The 14,402-nt window shown below is 41.2% G+C and overlaps 1 protein-coding gene across 1 annotated transcript in view; it reads right to left on the bottom strand.

The window, feature by feature from the left end:
- LOC135702374 (uncharacterized) overlaps nucleotides 1–10,125 on the bottom strand; it is a 422,075-nt gene extending 411,950 nt beyond the window's left edge. Inside the window, exon 1 of the mRNA XM_065223407.1 lies at nucleotides 8,756–10,125. The gene's annotated coding sequence lies outside the window, so the exon portion shown is untranslated. The remainder of the gene's footprint in view (nucleotides 1–8,755) is intronic.
- Nucleotides 10,126–14,402: the final 4,277 nt, after the last annotated feature.

Raw genomic sequence — 14,402 nt, 5'->3', positions numbered from 1 at the left:
TTTCGGCAATACCTTAACCTATTATCGTCAGGGGGTGAACAAAGTCCTAGAGCACTCAAATTTGGCTCAATAGTTGCTCTGCAACACAATGTATCCACATGCCAAAATTGGGCTCTCAAGGACCTCCCTGGCGATAATAGGTTAAGGTATTGCCGAAGCCAACTTTTCCCCTATGTGTGTAAGAATATATTGCAACAAATGTGTGATTTTTTTTTTTTATTTCTAGATGCGATTGATTTCAAGATATAGTTCAAAACTATGTTGAGTTTTCATTGCCAGATTACTAAACCGCTATCGCTACTAATCTTGGATCTAAGTAAATATGTAGCTTCGTCACTTATGATATGATAAATAATGGATTTCAAACTGTGCTTATTAAATAAACTACGTTTGTTTAACTTGTATCATTTTTTATTCAACGCTTAGCCTAGTTTAAGCGTTGTTTACCATGCTCAAAACAGGTTTCTAGAGTTGCACAGCAGCAAGGTAGTTTATGCCTAACGTCCATTATGCCTAACGTTTATTATGCCTAACGTTTATTATGCCTAACGTCCATTATGCCTAATGACTTTATGCCTAATGTCCATTATGTCTAACGTCCGTATGCCTAACGTATTTATGCCCAATGGGGTACACTCGATACTGACATCAGGTAGCTAGTGAAATTCATCATTTTGTAGGTTTTGATATTGATATGTTGCAGCACTGGTATAGACTAGGGGTTGGTCCCTCAATAAACCGACTTAGCGGAAGGCTCGTTTTATGCACTGCACACAAAAATTACAACATCACAACGAAATAAATAAAAAAAAAGTGTCAAAGAGCCGGCTAAAACATTCGATAAAATGTATCCCAGAAGTTGATCAACATTAAGAACAACTCTGACTATGGAATCATATGATTACGCATAACTGCTTAGAACTGAACCAACAGAGATAGAATTTCCGATTAACAAAGTACCCAGACAACCAGAAGGCGTACAGTAATGTACAGACAGTATCGTAAATTGCTACAGTTTTAGTCAAAATCGCATATAAGAATGGCATACCTCGCATTATGTTTAAGTTATATCGTATAGAATTCAAATTTTCGACCAATATGCGACGACTCATTTTTTCATCGTGCTGTATCACAAATTAAATCGGATTACATCGGAAGACTTTTCAAAATGAATTTGTTATTACAGATTAAATCGTGTATGATGTTTAATCAAATCGTTTAAAATTAAATTGAGATATGCACGTATATGGCCTCCACTTTTGTACGTATAAGCCATTTATTTGCATTACATACAAATTTTTAGTTTGTATATATGTTTGTATGTCACGAAAACAACTTTGAATATACGTGCAGGGTAGAGTGTACAGCTTCCGCCAAAGATTCCGCTCCACTATGATGATCAGGCCCACTGTGTATTGGCGGTGGTGATGGCATCAAATCGCCGTCTATCCACTCAATCAAGTAACCACAAACCAGTGGTCATTTCGGAATCGACCCACACCGGGACAAATGTGAAATGCTGGAAGCTCGTGGTTCATTTAAATGCACAGCTCAAGTGGTCATTGATGATTCCGATGCTGCAGTATATAGTGTACTTCACAATTGTGTAGCGCCATGAGCAGTACTAGCGGGAGCTGCAACACTGAAGATAATTTTACAGTCATATCTCCATCTCTTGGAACAATACAAAGGACCTGCTGTCCATTGGCATACACAGAAAAAAAAATCTGAATTTTAACCATCGCGTAAAATCTCCCTTCGTTTAATTTTGAGCTATACTTGGCATAAACAGCGAAATCGTTCACATGCTTGCATACAATGTTGCTAATTTATGCGATATTACGCTTAAATTTACACGAAATGTCACGTTAATTTATGCCAAATCTAGCGTTAATTTTATGTGTAATTTTTTAAACGATGTAGCTACTGGGGGTGCAAATGGGGTCAGGCCCGCTCCATAATTATCTGGGCCCCCTCCAGAACTTTTGATGTTTTCTTTTATTTACTGGTATTTTGTCGAGCTTGTCAAGTTCGATGTTCTTAATCTTTTTTAAAGTCCATTTTGTTGACTACTTTTCTTACATTCTGGAGTAGAAGAAGAAGAAGCAATGTTGATTAATTATATTATATCGATATTTAATCGATGGCATAATAAAACGTCTACAGGCTCTACAAATTTGTTATGAACTCAGGGATTTTTCTTCGGAAGGACTTCTCAGAAGCTCAGGGAACATCGTAGAAATGGAGGAAACTTCATAAATCTACAGAAAGAAAACCGTAGAAACAAGGAACTTTCAAATGTTCTGAAAACTGCGTAGAAGTGAATAATTAATTTGAGGCTGAGAAGTTTCTAAGAAGTTAAGGGAACTTTTCTTTTCAGGGAATCTCATTTTTGAACAGGATCCTCTATATAATATCAGGGCATTTTTTTGAAGCCTCCTAGGGGCAAGACAGCTCTTAATCATGAATAATATTGGAGTTAATTTTGAGTAGTTCTGAGTTGCTCGAGTTGCTCATTATTGAATGCACGGTAGCACAGCAACCTGTTTGTGTACGTGTTTGTTTCCCAAATGTCGCCGTCAGATGTTTGGCGAAGCAAACATTTCAGAAGTTTCAAACCCATCACCATCCATTGACGTATCATACTGGATCACTATCCTCAAATCCCTTAATCGTTGTACATTTTTTTAAAGCCTTACTATGTAGTTTTCACCTGAATTGAATGCAGACAATCATCATTCAATGATCACCATCAACATGGAGTAGATTCACGCTAAGATGCACATACTTAAAAGTCGGTAAACAATACCTAGATATCGGTAAAATTACCGATAATCGAAGAACTAAATTATCGGCTATTATGGATTACCAATAATTAACGTTAAAAATTTCCAATTTAAAGTAAAAAGTAACTATTTTCATCGGTAAAAATAACCGATAAATACAGGTCCTAGGTAGAAGTACAGCAAATTTTGTAGAAGTTTTGCGAATTTCGTAGCGTAAAACTTCATATAAAGTTTGGAACGCGCAAAAATTGGTCAACTTCAAATTAGTGTGTTTTATTTATTTATTTATTATCTAAAATCATCTGACAAACATGGTCTACATGATTTAAACGTACAAAAACTTAAACAACTATACTAAATTGCGATTACGTAAACGACATTTAAATGTTTCACAGCTAACGTTAAAGTCAAACAAGTGGAAAACAGAGTTAAAAATGTTACACATAGCACATATTGGTTCGTTTTGACCGTAAACTGTCCGGTGAAAAGGAAGACGGAGGAAGTTCGTGGAACGAAGAACTCTCGAGGTCACGTTCAAATTCAACTTAGCCAAAATGTTAGGGGAATCAATTATTCCGCAAAGTAATTTTCCAACAAATACAGCACGCAAGTCATCTCTCCTTTTAGCCAGTGCTTGCCTAAAAGCTTGCATCGGTTTTCGTATGGGGGAAGTACCACCGGATGTATCCAGGGAAGAGTTTGAAGCGCAAACCTAATGAACTTCCTCTGTATAGATTCAATCCGTGTTGACTAGATGTCGGTGTAGGGGCTCCAAACTACCGCCGCCGTCTCCAGGATGGAGCGTACAAGCGCATAATAAAGAGATCTCAAACAATACGGGTCACGAAACTCCTTTCCAACTCTCATGATGAAACCATGGTTTTTGTTCGCTTTTGCAATAATACTATTGTAGTGGTTATGGAATGAGAGTCCTGTGTCCAACAGAACTCCAAGATCCTTTACAACTGTCACACGCTGAACTTGCTGGCAATTAATGGAATAAAGATATTCTATAGTGCTCTTCTTTCGGCTGAAACTGATTACAGAGCACTTCGGTACGCTGATATTGAGCAAGTTGCAAGCACACCATTCATAAAACGTGTCAATCAATTTCTGCATCTTAATGCAGTCATCAACTGTACGAACCTCAAGGTATATTTTAAGGTCATCAGCGTACACGATTTAGCATCCTGGAGGAAGTAATAAGCACACATCGTTGAAATAAAGCGAAAAGAGTAACGGCCCGACGTTGCTGCCCTGAGGGACACCTGATGTACAGTGGAAGACTCGCGACTCAGCGTTTCCCAATTTCACAGAAAGTGAGCGATTTGCTAGGAACGATTCTAACCAGCACACAAAAGCATCGGAAGCACCTAAGTGCTTTAGTTTAGCCAACAATATAGCATGATCAACACGGTCAAATGCTGCTTTGATGTCCGTGTGCTCCTTTCTCCATGTGTTGCAGACAAAAGGAGCAGAACTCCACTAGATTTGTGTTAATCGACCGTCCAGCGAAGAAGCCGTGCTGATCAGTTGAGATATACTGCGCAACACTACACTGCAATAAGTCTCCAATTAAAATCTCAAAGAGCTTTGAGCCAGCACAAAGCGAGGTGATGCCACGATAGTTCGTAACATCTGCTCTGTTTCCTTTTTTGAACACGGGAAAGATGACGGTTTTGATAGCGAAGTAGCACAATTCTTCAGAACAATCGAGGGTATTTCATCTGGACCAGGAGACACTGACGATTTCAACTGTTTCATAGCATCTTCAACTTCGTTTTGCGCTGGAAGACCACTTTCTTTACGTTTATCGTTGACGAAAGACCAGAAACGTTTTGGATTTTGTTTCAGCTCATTTTGCTTACGCAAAACATATGTCGAATAAAGATGACGGTTATAGTTTCTATACCGGTTGCTGGCTTTAGAAAAGTTGCGTTTGGTGATCACATCTCGCGCACAAGAGTATTTCTTCAAAGCAGCAGAACGCTTGCGTTTAAGCCGTTGAAGCCGTGCATTTGACCAAACTGGCCTAAGCTTTGGTCTGGGTCGAGGGACATATTCACGAAGAAATGATGTCAGTGTTTGGTTGAAAAGTGAAACAGCCACATTCACGTCAGCAACATCCAGAAATGACCAATCTGTGGTCCGTAAAGCATCACTCAAGCCAGCATAATCAGCACGATAGAAGTCGAACTCCCTTTCCTCAGGTATGTCATTGTACCGAACCAGAGGCGGACAGCCAAGGTTGACCAAAACTGGAGGATGGAACGGGTCAGCATCAATAAGAGCTTCAGGTGTTTCAATTACATCACAGTGTTTAACTGCATCGGAATTAGCAAATATCAAGTCCAAGGTTCGGTTCAGGTAATTCACAGTAGGTTTTATCTGCTTCATGTCGAGTAACGCCATTCCATCCACGAGTGAAGCACTTGCAGCAGTAAACGGAGAGCCCCCAGAGGTAATGTAATCCTGTCCAGTAGCTGACGGCGTCCAACAAAGGCCAGGCTGGTTGTAATCGCCAAACAGCAGGTGAAAGTCTTGATGTTGCAGTTTCTCAGACATGGCTAACGCGGATCCGATATGTTTATCAATGTAGGCCGCAGATGTAGAATAATCAGGAGGGATGTATACGACACCTAGGCAGATTGTCCGAGAGCCTCCATTCACATTAACCCAGAGCTGTTCTGTGCCGCTGTCATCTTCGATAACAGATTTTGATGAACTGTACCGTTTTGAGATAGCAATCAACGCACCACCACCTCTCTATCTGCCCGTTCTAATAGGATCACGGTCATTGCGGTACACATTGTATCCATTTCCGAACAGCTGCGTGTATTTAAATTGGTGTATTTCTGAAATGCTGGATTTGAAAGTTGAGTGTATATACAATGGTTGCTATGATGAGTTTTCACCGGTTGCTCTCCAGTTTTCAAAATGACGTCCAAGCAAGAGAAGCAGCATGTCAAAATTTAGCTCGCGCAGCAAGAGAATCCGACGTTCTCACACGCCAAGTTGGCAAAGTTGCTGGATGTGGCCAAATCGACCGTGACAAACGTTTTAAAAGTGTTCGGGGAGCGTCTGTCGACTGCCAGAAAGCCTGGAAGTGGCGGCAATCGTAATCCGGACATAGCAGCGACGACGAAGAAGGTGGCGGTGAAATATAAGCGGAATCCTAACCTCTCCATCCGGGACGTCGGGCTGTGCAGCGGGCCAAGAAACGAGCCGGGTTGTCGACAAACAAACAAAACACGTCAGCAAATCAGTGGTCCCGAAAGCTGTATACGATCTGCCCACAAAGTTCGACTGTGTCATCATGGACGACGAAACTTATGTGAAGGCGGATTTCAAGTAGCTTCTGGGATAGAAGTTTTATACCGCATCAGGAAAAGGGAAGGTGGCTGAAATTTTCAACACCATCAAATTATCGAAGTTCCCGAAAAATATCTCGTCTGGCAGGCCATATGCACGTGTGGTCTAAAAAGCGGCCTTTTCATTAGTACGGGAACCATCAATCAAGAGATCTACGTCCAGGAGTGCCAGGAAAAGCGGCTGCTACCATTCCTAAAGTAACATAATAGACCTGTGCTGTTCTGGCCGGACGTGGCGAGCTGCCACTATGGGAAAAGGGCAATCGAGTGGTACGATGCGAACAACGTGGTTGTGGTACCCAAAGACCACAACCCTCCCAACAGCCCAGAACTCCGCCCTATCGAACGGTATTGGGCCTTGGTCAAACGGAATCTCAAAAAAACTAATAAATCCATGGAAAACGAGCAGCAGTTTAAATCTAACTGGCGTTCGGCGGCGAATAAAGTCGATGAGACCACTGTGCAAAATTTAATGGAGGGGTTCAGTGGAAGGCACGATAGTTCGGATTTGGCAAACGAAAAGCATAAACGAAAATTTTTTCCTTTAAATATATGAATTTAACTAGGGGAAATGACGGCTTCGGCATGACAGACTATTTTCGGCAACCCAAATTGAAACACTATTTTCACTGGATTTTCTTACGAAAACACTTCGCTGAATGCATGCAAACGATTCTTTATGCTTTCAGCTTCAATTTGACTATATTTTTACCACTGAGAAAAAGCAATCTAGCAGGGTTTTCTTGAAATGAAACACACGCACTACAAATTGTAGCTGATTTCGAGTTGCCGATAATTGAACAGCAGATTTACATGCAGTTAAAATGGAACGGTTGCCGAAGAAAAACTGGTTGCCGACAATACTCGCTCTCACTAGAGAAGATTGGAGCTTTGTAAAAGCGTTTCAAAACAGTTTCTGACAATTCTTTCGACTGAAATTGTTAGAGCAGCTGGCAGCAAAAGATTATAAACAAACCAATACTGCATATGTGTGCGTTCCATAGAGAAAAAGGCTATAGAAAGAAGGTCGCTTCTTAGGTTGCCGAGAATACGTAAATTCCCCTGCCAAAATAAAAATAAAAAGATTATTATTATTTAACTTTATTAGGGAGGCTTTCAGCCTTGGGCTGGTTCGCCTCCACCTAAATAAAAAGATTTTGTGCCATCCCATGAAATCGTAACAATAATTCATGATTTCATAATGCAGTGGAATCAAGACCGCTACAAGCGTTACACGTACTTGGAAAACCGTGTTCATAAACCACACTACATATGTATCTCTTATACGCCTTTTGTCTTCCATTTTATACAAGTACTGATAGTCTAGTGGTCAAAGTATGGGTTAAATGATCCCAAGGTTCTTGGTTCGAATCCAGTCTGATGCACATTTTTTGGTTAAAAGTTAAACCCATGATTTAGCTCATGATTTCAACTCGGATGATTCATGATTTTGGGAATGTTTGCTGCGTTACGCAAAAGTTGCTCACGATATCATGAATATTATTCATGGTGTATTTTCATAACATGAAAATACGCTGTGTTCATGAAATCATGAGTCATATTTCTCATTTCGGAGATCGGATTTTTTCCCGTGTACTTCAGTGATCCTTGCTTCAGTACAGGGTACTTCGTTGCAGTTTGTCAGAGATCTTAATTCGAAAAAGCTTCATGAACATCTTGGGGGTTTTGAGAACTTCGTTTAATTTCAAGGAACTTTCCATATGTTCAAGAATATTTGTAGATGATAGATGCCTTTCCAGAAGTGAAAAGATGTTCTGAGATCTTCGTAGAATTAAGAGAGATTGACAATATATAGAATTTGGAATAAATACAGGGAACGTCGCAGAAGTTCCCAGACAGCAGGGAATGTTCAAAAGATCTCCATATAGACAAAGATATTAGTAAAGTTCTCTGGATATTTTTCCAAGGCTTCAGGTTGATCAAGTTCTGAGGATCTTCAACTGTTTGAAAATGCAATCTTCTTTCAACACTGTAGGTTGTTCAGTTAGTACCGTAATCCAAGGTGAAATGGATCATAATGCGTTGCACTTTTAATTGTCACGTCGGTCGGTGATAGATATCAAGAAAAATCTTAAAAGTATATCATCATGAGACTTCAATGATTGCCTTGATTGCCTTTTTCCTATACACTGACTAAGTCTGCACATTGTAGACGAACTACGCGTATCTGTCAAGGATAAGCAAATAAGATAGTGAAATTGAATGGATATTACTAATCTTTCTCTCTTTCTTCATACAGGTATACCAAGACGTCCACATTCATCAGGATTCATTTTATGTTTGATTTGTACCATTATTTCTTAAGTGATGGGGCAAGCTCAGTTTTGTCAAAAACGCAAATTGCACCGACATGCATAATTTTATATAAAGAACACTTAGTTTAGAGCAGCATCAAAATCAAAAAGAAGTACATTAAACCTTTGATTTAAAATCGTTACGTAATCGATTCCCCATCCATTCCATAACTAGTCCATAACCCTTCGGCAATAGCATCAAACACATAAATGAGCAACACAAAAAACTCTTCTCTCAAAGTTCAACCAATCGAAACATAATCAATTTCCCACTAGCACTTACTCGCTCGCAGCCGTTGACCTCCTTTTGCACCGCCGCGGCTATTTCAGCCCTGCAGTTTCACCACCAACTCTCGAAAACAGTATCAATTTTGCCTAACATCCTCCGTTTTTCCCCCACACAAAAAAAAACCTCCCTGCCGCACATTCACTGCAGAGCAACATCCGGCTTTAAATTAACAGCTGAGATTTTTCGTCGATCGTTTCCCCGGTACAGTCGTCCATCTGTGTAGCACTACTTTCCCCCGGTCCGTCACCGTCACGGAGATATGTAGTCTGACCTCGGTCGGTGGAGGAATTTCACACAGGGATAGATAGAAAACTTTCCCGCACACACAGTTTTCACTGCCATCCACACACAAACGACTGCTGACTAACCTACAGGGCTTGTGTACGTTGCGAACTGCTAGGCATCCCTTTTGCACCGCTCAGCAGACACCACTTGCTCGCACATATCTACGTACGTACAACTAGTTGCAATAACTCTTCACCTAAACTGCACTGAATCATGTTCACTGAACTCATAAATCACGGCCAATTTCCTGTTGCACCCCCACACAAGTCTGCATCATCAGCAGCAGCGTTTAGATATTCGGAAAATCTCGGTTTCGTGCTTCTCACCGCAACGAGAAACGATTAGCAAATTTCCGAACACCACGATTGGGTTATGCGTGAGATATGCTTCTCCTTCCAGTTACACGGTTATTATCGTTATCATCATTACTGCTAATGCCATCGTCAGCTCAGAGCATCATTCTTCAAGCGCTTCTTCTTCGATTATAATCACATCACTGACGCTCTGGTGCGCACCGCCATTGGCAACTTTTCGCCAAGGTTCTGCCCCCTCTTTGCTAGCTTTAATCAGATTATGTTTTCATTATCGAATTAATTATTCACTCGATGGATCTCCCAGACAATGGCAGCAGAAGCGCTCCGGCATCCGTTCCATAGTTCGTACATCTAGTCCCTCCGGTACTGCGGTGTCGTTTCGTGCACACTCGCACCGAATGACAGCGATCTGTCTGGTATCGTTCAGCACTTTCTAGTTCAGGTAGGTTGATGCATCGAAGAGTTCCTTCAAACGGACAACCATTGAATAATTCACAAACCCCACCGTGTTGCTCAAACTGCAGCACTGATTGCTTGAATTCTCAAGACCACATTCGCACAAATGCCGCTTGAATAAACCGCACGAATCGCAGTTCCACGGCTGATCCAGATTTCATTCATCTACGAACAGCCTGGAGACATTCCATCCAGGAGAGATCTGGGTTAGGAATCCGCTATCCTATATCCACACGAACCACTCGACCGACCGTGCTTCAAACAACCGCGACAAAGAGGCCCACGAACTGAGACGACGACGACGACGACAACGGCGACCGCGGCCAGCATTCGTTCCGTGTGAAGGCGCCAGAAGAACTAACCTGGCCACCGTTGGCCGATCGTACGTGTAGGTTAAGGTTGCACAGCATATCGTCGGCGGCAGCAGCAGCATCACATTGCACCAAGCAGCCTCCGAAAGGATGTTCGCCGAAGCTCAGTCGGGATGGTCGGGAAGCGAAGCGATTTTCGGATTCGACACGAGTTCGGTTGGGTCGCTCACGTGGGAATGGCTGGTGGGGACTGGGCATGCGCGCCAATACCGAAATCCTACTCCCGAAGCACGGTGGGGGAATGTCATGTGGAGCTCAGTTTCGCTGAGGGGGTGGTGAAGTGATGGATGCACTTCTGGCGTGAGTGGGCTTGATGGAACTCAGAAATGCAGAAATTGTTAGACGGAAAGTGCTGGAGTGATGCCAGGGAGATAGCAATTAAATGGTGGAAGTTGCAATCATGCTGGTATTAGTAATGATGATATTCATGAGGATTATTTTACCGAAAACTGAAAGTTAATTGAGTTGTGAGCAGGGTTCAAAGCTCTGAAAAGAACTGGAGTATTGTTTCTTTCATGATGTTCAATGCATAATTTATATTACGCCTTGTTAGACTATCGGCTATGATCGGCTTTGTATTGGTAAGATACAAGAAGAGGTTGCAAATATTGTGCTTGACACATTAAACCACAAGCTATCATTACACTGTTTGACAAAACGCCAAATATTTGGCAAATTTGGACAAATATATTTGACCAATTTTTGCTATGGCAAATATTTGACGTGTATTTGACATTTCAATTATTTGGCATTTTGTCAAATAAAGGGTGTCCACGATGAAATTGCCACACTATGAAATTGCTCTAACTTTTTAACCGTTGGGTAGACTTTAATGAAAATTTGGGTGGATTTAGTTCATAGTGCATTATTTACATCCTGCAAGTTTTAAAGTCCTGTGATCAAAACTCGCGGAAATGGAGTCGAAAGAACAGCTCGTGCGTGATAAAATCTTGCGCATTCATCACGAGAACAAGGATCTCTCGCATCGTTCCATCGCTAAAACGTTGGGAACCGCGAATTCCACGGTGTCGCGAGTGATTAAGCGGTTCGAGGAACGGTTGACCACCGATCGGAAGCCCAGAAGTGAAGGAAAAAGTATTCCGTACAACACCAAAAATCACAACCGCGTAGTTGAGGCCTTCAACCGAAATCCGAACGCCTCCGTTAGGGATGTGGCTAAGAAGCTGCACCTAAGCCGAAGTTTTGTCCAGAAGGCCAAAACTAAGGCTGGGCTTCGAACGTTCAAGGTACAAAAGGCCCCTAATCGTGACGAGAAGCAGAACAAGTCCGCCAAAACCCGTGCCAGGAAGTTGTACCTCAACATGCTGAAGAAAATTGAATGCTGCATCATGGACGACGAAACATATGTGAAGGCCGACTTCAAACAGATCCCCGGCAACCTGTTTTTCACGGCCAAGGATAAGTTCAGCGTTCCGGAGCATGTCCGCACTCAGAAGATGTCCAAATTTGCGAAGAAATTCCTGGTTTGGCAAGCCATCTGCACGTGCGGGAAGCGGAGTGCACCTTTCGTGACCCAGGACACGATGAACGGACAGGTGTATATAAAAGAGTGCCTCCAGAAGCGGCTGCTTCCTCTCCTGAAGGCCCACAACGTCCCAACAATCTTCTGGCCGGATTTGGCCTCATGCCACTACTCCAAGGACGTGCTGAAGTGGTATGCGGACAATAAGGTCAATTTCGTGCCGAAAATGTTCAACCCTCCCAACACTCCGGAGCTCCGCTCCATCGAGAAGTACTGGGCGATTATGAAGCAGCACCTTCTTAAACGACCTAAGGTAGTGAAGACAGTCGAGGAACTGAAGAAAGTATGGGTTTACATGCAAAAAACGGTTGATTCACAGGTTGTGCAGAATCTTATGGCCGGGGTTAAGGCCAAGGTGCGGGCATTTGCGTATGGACTGTAAATAAAATACGAGTAAAATGGTAAAATGAAGTTTAATAGTTATTTCTCAATCCCTGAAAATTTGATGGAAATCGGATGAAAACTCGAATTTTGCGAATCAATTTTGTGTGTGGCAATTTCATCGTGGACACCCTTTAGTGTGATGCCCTTTGTTATTGTTTGTCAAGCATGTTTGCTCAATACCATCAAATAATTTATTTGACACTCTGAAATTTCTTGAGTAGCAAACATCAACAAATAATTGTGCAATTACCGGTTCTCGAAAAAAAAAATCAATTTTTTTGTGTTTGTGAGCATTTTGATGATGGCAGAAGACTATTCCGGTGCTACTTTCGACGATGTGGAGAGTGTTGGAGCTTCAAGTCCAAGTGGAACGTCGAAATGAATCCGGAAAAAAGTGACGGCAGAGTGGAGCGAGGAAGCCACTTTAACCTTGATCACAGCCGGTTATAAGCCGCATGGTTACAACAATGGTTATAAGTTGGTGAGGAAGTCAAGATCTTTTCGCTGGTGGACAGTAGTTCAGAGTTTTCTCCCTTCGTGGCGCTAGTATACATGTGAATATCTCGCTTATAAAATATCTCTAGATCCTGACCAGATTGAAAGTGACTGTCTTCGGCAAAGTTGTTCAGGAAGTCAAGGTTGCAAAATCTCATTTCAGCTAAAACAATGTTTTTTTTAATTATGAAATAATTAGATGCCATGATCATACTTTGAATTGGTAGGATACAAGAAGAGGCTACAAAGAATGTGTTGGACATATTAAATCTGTTTATTTCACTTCATGAGAGTCACAATCAGTGATTTTTCACACACTCACTAACTCACTCACTCACTCACTCAGCGATCAGCAAACCGCTGATTGTGACTCATAGAAAGTAAAATTTACAGGTTTTATGTTTCAAACGCATACTTTGTAACCTCTTCTTGTAAGTTACAAGTAAAACATGCCATCATACCATGTTTTGGTTTTATTATTCCGAAAAACATTATTTTAACTGAGATGAGTATTTGCAACCTTGCAGGAAGTTAAGATCTTTTCATTGGTGTACAGTAGTTCAGAATTTTCTCACTTCGTGGTGCTAGTATACATGTGAATATCTCGCTTATAAAATATCTGTAGATCCTGATCAGACAGAAAGTTACTGTCTTAGACAAAGTTGTTCAGGAAGTTAAGATCTTTTCGTTGGTGTACAGTAGTTCAGATTTTTTTTTCACTACGTGGCGCTAGTATACATGTTGGTCATTTCAGCTCAAGTATATACACCACCTGTGGTCAATGTCACCGATTTGAACCAAACTTTGCCAAAACGCTTATTTTGACATTCGGAACAAACGACTGTTTTGGTTTTGCTCTTAAGTGCCTGGATACATCTGGGCTACAACCCTGAATTTTTGAGATTTTTAGATATGTTATCTTTAAGAAGATATTACTCCACAACCAAGCAAGTTATTTTTGGTCTTGATACGCAATATTGAAGGTATTTTAATTTAGATGTTTATATGTATACTGACAATACAGTAACTACAGTAAACAGAATGATTTCCGGATGGTATTCAAGCTATCCAAATATGGGCTAATCACCCAGGGCGGGATTCTTTATTTCAAATTTTTACTACTTTTTGGAAAACCCTTCTGATGCGACCTACCTTTAAGAAATTCTGCTTCAAAACCAGATAGATGGCATCCAGGACTTCGGGTATGATGTTGGAAATAGTTGGCTGTGGGATGCGAAAAAGGTACTGGAGTGACATGAAGCCAAGTACCGCAAAGTCAGAGCCAGCCTTTCTCCGGCTGTAATCGCTTTCCGTATATACGTGACCTGTTTTTGAATATGCGTAGCTACGAAATCCAACAAATACTCAAAATCAGCAGCCGTCATTCTCACGAAGCTTCGGAACAAATTTGGATGATCGCTCCTCAACTCATTCAAAAGGGTTGCATAACATCCTTCAGTTTGCCGTTTCTTCATCCACTTCTGGACCCGTAGACTACGCACTTTTTTTCGATTCGTTCTCCTCCAGCAACAGATATGCTGCTCCCATAACTGTAGCAAACTCAGAATAATTCATCCTGGTTCTTTTTTCTTCGATTTCAACTGCACAGCAACACAACAACAATCAGACTTTAGCTGCGAACGAATGACAAAGAGACTACTTAATATATAAATGCAAACAGTTGCAAACAATGTAATGACATGTCAAATATATTTGTTGACCGTTGGTCAAAACACCTTATTTCAAGTTTGGCCAAATAATGTTTGCCAAATTGCATTATTTGACAAAAGTTA

Source organism: Ochlerotatus camptorhynchus, unplaced genomic scaffold (genome assembly GCF_037179485.1).
Source record: "Ochlerotatus camptorhynchus isolate MF236.1 unplaced genomic scaffold, CSIRO-AGI_Acam_v1.1 ptg000017l, whole genome shotgun sequence".
Lineage (NCBI taxonomy): Eukaryota > Metazoa > Arthropoda > Insecta > Diptera > Culicidae > Ochlerotatus > Ochlerotatus camptorhynchus.
This window is presented reverse-complemented; position numbering and strand designations above follow the sequence as displayed.